Here is a 6,141-nt window from a genome sequence, read left to right on the forward strand (position 1 = left end):
TGACTGTCCATCTCCTCCCCAAAGCCTCTGGTCCCCTTACCTAAGTAGGTTAGTCACCCCTCATCTGTGTCCTTCACTCCTCATGAGATTCTTTAGTGTTAATACCTCTTACTATATTTATTTCTTTTTCATGAGATGTTTTCCTTCTCAAGCACTTTCTTCTGTTCCTACGAGGTCCTTGAGGTTGAAGACAACATATTCTAATTATTTTGAACATATGTAAAGCAGCCTATTTGACTCTTCTGGTAATAGAATTAACATTGACTTATTCCTGTTGGTCAGAGTCACATACTTATCCCCGATTCTGCCCCATGTGGCTCTTTCTTTGGCTAATTTTGATCTGTATACTTTCACTGTACTAAACAGTAACTTTCAGGGTTATACCTTTCAGTAAGTTCTGTGGGATATATTTTTTTAACAAATTATCAAGGATGAGAGTTGTTCCAGTCTTCAGAGCTGCCAAATATCAAGCTTAAACTGTACAGAGTCCCCACCCACCAGAAGAAGTCTCACACTTCTGACAAAAATTGTTATTGTAGGCAACATGATGCTAAGCAGTTTTCTGAATATTACCCACCATGGGGGACTCATAATTTATCAGATTGTCCTCAAAGAGTCCTTTATATAAGAATATCCAATGTATTGAAGGGAAACCCATGAAAATCATTTATTTACTTTTAACAAAGAGGAATTTTTTTTCCATTTTCTTTTTGTTTTCCTTTTCTATTCCATGGATCTAAACATGCAATATGAAATAACAAATATGTATTTTAAAAATGGTTATAAAATTGTTTATAAGAGAGAGTATCTTGAGATAACTTAAATTCCCCAAAATAAAGGGACTATTAAATACGTTATGATATAAATTTCTAACAGAATAGTATGTAGCAATGGGGGAAGCAAGATGGCAAAGGAGTAGCAAACTGAAATATCATTAGGTCCCAGGAGTTGAGCTAGATACTTATCAAACCATTCCAAACACCTACAAACTCAACAGGAGATAGAGCAGAAGAGCAGCAATTCTAGGCCAGAAAATCGACCACCGCCTGGAAGGTAAGATGTGTGGAGAAGTGAATCCAAAGGGATAGGAAGATACACCATGGGGGGAGGGGCCAGGTCCCAGCAAGCAGTGGAGCAGCAGAGCACAAAATCAGAACTTTTAGAAGTCTGCTCCACTGAGGAGCATCACTTCAGAAGCTAAGCAGGTGTTGAGCCCTGTGGGGACAGTGTGGTCTCAGGAAGCCTCGGGGTCACAGAAAGACCTAGGGTGTCTGAGTGTGGCAAAGTTGCCAGGTATTGGAGTGGGGAAGCCTGCTACAAAGATGGAGCCAAGGAGTGAGCTCTTAGCTCAGGGTTACCTTAAACCACGATCCAAGGCACAATAGGGTCACTGCTCTTTGAGTAGGAACCCCCCAAGTGGCAGATCTGGAGAGCCCCCCTTCCTCCCTCCTCTGGAAGAAGTGGTGCAAAAGCACATGGCAGGAATCTATTGGGTTTGGCGTCTCCAAATGGGGCCATGCACCAGAAATAGAAACACTCAGTCACAGGCTGGGTGAGCTCAGAATGCAGCCGGAGATCAGGGAGATGGGAGGGACTGACTGCTTTTCTTTGAGGATGCACTAAGGTGTGGGGCCCTGAGCTCTTGGCTCCTACAGGACAGGAAATTGGGAGGTCATCATTTTCATTCCAGTCCTCCAAAGCTCTGCAGAAAGGGTTCAGGAAAAAAAAGCTACCAAGAGCGAATCCAAGCAGGTTACTTAGCCTAGCCCCAATTCCGTCTCTGGCAAAGACACTTGAGAATCACTGCAACAGTCCCCTCCCCCAGAAGGTTAATAAGAATATCCAGCCAAGACCAAGTTCACTGATCAATGAGAACAGTGGAACTCCAGAGTTAGGGAAAAGCAATGCATAGAATTCATGGCTTTTCCCCATGATCCTTCAGCCTTTCAGAGTTAAATTTCTTTTAATTTTATTTTTTTCTTATTCTGTTTTATTTAAACTTTTCCTCTTTTCTCTTTTGACTTTTTAAAAACTATTTTATCTTAACAGCACCTTTAAAAAATATTTTTAAATTTTCATTGTTATAGTCATATTTTATCCCTTCATTATATTTAACCTTATTTTTTTGTATACATATAGTTTTTTTGGCTTTAAAATTTTGGGATACAATTTCTTCTAATAGATCAAAATATACCCTAAATCTAGCACATAGCATTGTTCTAATCTCCAGCCTGATGATATTCTCTCCTCTTTCTCCAACCAACTTATCTTATCAATTCCTTCTTTAGAATCTTTTTAAAAATTTTCATCTTTACAGTCATATTCTGACCCTTCATCATGTTTACCCTTATTTTTGCATATATATAAGTCTTTCTTTCTTTAAAATTTTGGGAGGTAGTTTCTTCTAAGAGACCAGAATACACCCAAAATCAAGTGGGTGGCTCTGTTTTATTCTTGAATCATACACACACATATATAATATATACATATATATGTATGTTATATATATATATATATATATATATATATAATATATATAGTTTTATTTTTCTATTTTTCCCTCTTTCTTCTCTCCCTGGTTTTGGGTCTCTTCCAATTTTCTTAGTGTATATTTTTATGGGGGCTTTTGCCACCCTTTTAGTATATTATTCTCTCATTCATATATTCTTATCTGGATAAAAGGACAAGGCAGAAAAACTCACCACAAAAAAAAAAGAACAAGAGGCAATACCGATGGCTAGGGACCTAATCAATATGGACATTGGTAAGGTCAGAACTAGAGTACAGAATGATGATTATCATGGGGCTAGCTGGGCTTGAAAAAGGAATAGAAGATATTAGAGAATCCCTTTTTGGAGAAATAAAATCCCTTTCTGGAGAAATAAAAGAAATTAACCAAGTTGAAATAATAAACTCTTAGTGAGGTGCAATAAAAAATGGAAGCTTTTACTGCTAGGATAAAAGAGGCAGAAGAGAGAATTAGTGATATAGAAGACCAAATGACAGATAATAAAGATGCTGAGCAAAAGAGAGACAACTACTAGATCATGAGGAAAGAATTTGAAAGAAAAGTAATACCATAAGAAAAAATAATATTAGAATAATTGGAATCCCAAAAGAAGAAGAAATGGAGAGGGGGTAGAAAGTATATTGGAGCAAATTATAGTAGAGAATTTCCATAATATGCCAAAGGGAAAAAGCATCAAAATCCAGGAGGCACAGAGAACTCTCCTCAAAATCAATAAAAATAGGTCTACAACCCATCTTCTAGTAGTAAAACTTACAAGTCTTACTGACAAAGAGAAAATCCTGAAAGCAGCTCAGGACAAGAAGTCTGTAACATACAATGCTAGAAATATTAGATTAGCAGAAGCCTTATCCACAGAGAACTGCCAGGCCAGAAAGAACTCTCATGATATATTCAGAGCACTAAATGAGAAAAATATGCAGCCAAGAATACTATATCCAGCTAGGCTGTCATAGAAAATAGAAGGAGAGAGAGAGGAGTCAAGATGGCGAAGAAGTAGCAGTCTGAGATGACATCAGTTAGCAGGAGATCAGCTAGATAGCTTATCAAACCATTGTGGACACCTACACATCCAACATGAGATCAAAGAGAAGAAGAGCAACAATTCTAGAAACAGAAAATCGACCACTTTCTGAAAGGTAGGATGTGCAGAGAAGTGAATCCAAAGTGATGGGAAGATAGACCATGGGGGGGAGGGGCTAGCTCCCAACAACTGGTGGAACAACAAAGCACAAAATCAGGACTTTTCAAAGTCTGCTCCACTGAGGGACATAGCTCCAGAGGCTAAACCAGGGTGAAGCCCACGTGGGGTCAGCGTGGCCCCAGGTCCCGCAGGGTCACAGAAGGATCGGGGGTGCCTGAGTGTCGCAGAGTTCACAGGAATGAGAGAGGGGAAGCCAGCTACAGAGACAGAGCCGAGCAGTGAGCTCTCAACTTGGGGTTACCTTGAGCCATAATCCGTGGCACAGGCCACTGCTCTGTGAGTGAGGTCCCCACAAGATGCAGGGAGACACCCCCTGGGGGGGCTCAGGGATCTGCAGGGTTTGACTCCAGGTGGAGCTGTGTGCCAGAGACAGAGATGCTTGGTCACAGGCTGGGTGAGCTCCAAGGGCGGCTGGTGGCCAGGGAGACGGGAGTGATTGAAAGCTTTTCTCTGAGGGTGCACTGAGGAGTGGGGTCCCAAACTCTTGGCTCCTCCAGACTGGAGACTGGGAGGCTGCCATTTTCATTCCTGTCTTCCAGAGCTCTATGGAAAGTGTTCAGGGAACAAATGCTTCTGAAAGCGAACCCGTGCGAATTACTTAACCTGGCCCCTGGTAAGGGCAGTGCAATTCCACCTTGGGCAAAGACACTTAAGAATCACTACAACAGGCCCCTCCCCCAGAAGATCAACAAGAAATACAGCCAAGACCAAGTTCACTTACCAAGGAGAACAGCGGAATTCCAGAGAAGAAGAAAGCACAGCATGGAATTCATGGCTTTCTCCCCATGATTCTTTAGTCTTGCAGTTAATTAATATTTTTTAATTTTATATTTTTTCTTCTGCTAATATTTTTAATTTTTACCATTTCCTCTTTTAACATTTTTAAACTAGTTTATCTTAACCATAACTTTCATAAAAAATATATTTTTTGAACATTCATTATTATAGTCATATTTTATCCTTCATTGTATCTAACTTTATTTTTTGTATACATATAGGGCTTTTAATTCTAAAATATTTGGGGTACAATTTCTCCTAATAGATCAAAATATACCCTAAATCTAACTCCAGACTTGTTCTAGTCTCCAGCCTGAGCAAATTCTCTCCACATTCTTTTTCTTTATTCTTCCAACCAACTTACTTTATCAACTCCTTTTTAAGATATTAAAAAAATATATATTTTTCATCTTTATAGGCATATTCCATCCCTTCATTGTGTTTACCCTTACATATGTTTTTCATTCTTTAAAATTTTGGGAGGTAGTTTCTTCTAAGAGACCAAAATACTCCCAAAATTAAGTGGGTGACCCTGTTCTAGTCACCAGTCTAATACATATATATTTTCTTTTCTATATTTTTTCTTTATTTGTTTTCTTTTTTAAATTTTTTTTCCAAACTTCTTTTTATCCCCTTTCTCACCCCCCCATGATTTGGGGTCTCTTCTGATTTGGTTAAGGCACATTTTCCTGGGGTCTTTGCCACCCTTTTAGTATTTTATTTCCTCCTTCATATATTCTTATCTGGACAAAATGACAAGGCGGAAAAATTCACCACAAAAATAAAGAACAAGAGGCAGTACTAAAGGCTAGGGACCTAATCAATACATACATTGGTAATATGTCAGATCTAGAGTTCAGAATGACAATTCTAAAGGTTCTAGCCGGGCTCAAAAAAGGCATGGAAGATATTAGAGAAACCCTCTTGGGAGATATAAAAGCCCTTTCTGGAGAAATAAAAGAACTAAAATCTAATCAAGTTGAAATCAAAAAAGCTATTAATGAGGTGCAATCAAAAATGGAGGCTCTCACTGCTAGGATAAATGAAGCAGAAGAAAGAATTAGTGATATAGAAGACCAAATGACAAAGAATAAAGAAACTGAGTGAAAGAGAGACAAATAAACACTGGACCATGAGGGGAGAATTCAAGAGATAAGTGACACCATAAGATGAAACAACATTAGAATAATTGGGATTCCAGAAGAAGAAGAAAGAGAGAGGGGAGCAGAAGGTATATTGGAGAGAATTATTGGAGAGAATTTTCCTAATATGACAAAGGGAACAAGCATCAAAATCCAGGAGGTGCAGAGAACTCCCCTCAGAATCAATAAGAATAGGTCAACACCCTGTCACCTAATAGTAAAATTTACAAGTCTTAGCGACAAAGAGAAAATCCTGAAAGCAGCCTGGGAAAAGAAGTCTATAACATACAATAGTAAAAATATTAGATTGGCAACAGACTTATCCACAGAGACCTGGCAGGCCAGAAAGAGCTGGCATGATATATATTCAGAGCACTAAACAAGAAAAACATGCAGCCAAGAATACTATATCCAGCTAGGCTATTATTGAAAATAGGAGAGATTAAAAGCTTCCAGGACAAACAAAAACTGAAAGAATTTGCAAACAGCAA

Source organism: Lontra canadensis, unplaced genomic scaffold (genome assembly GCF_010015895.1).
Source record: "Lontra canadensis isolate GAN:19392208 unplaced genomic scaffold, GSC_riverotter_1.0 scaffold145, whole genome shotgun sequence".
In the NCBI taxonomy this organism is placed as follows: Eukaryota; Metazoa; Chordata; class Mammalia; order Carnivora; family Mustelidae; genus Lontra; species Lontra canadensis.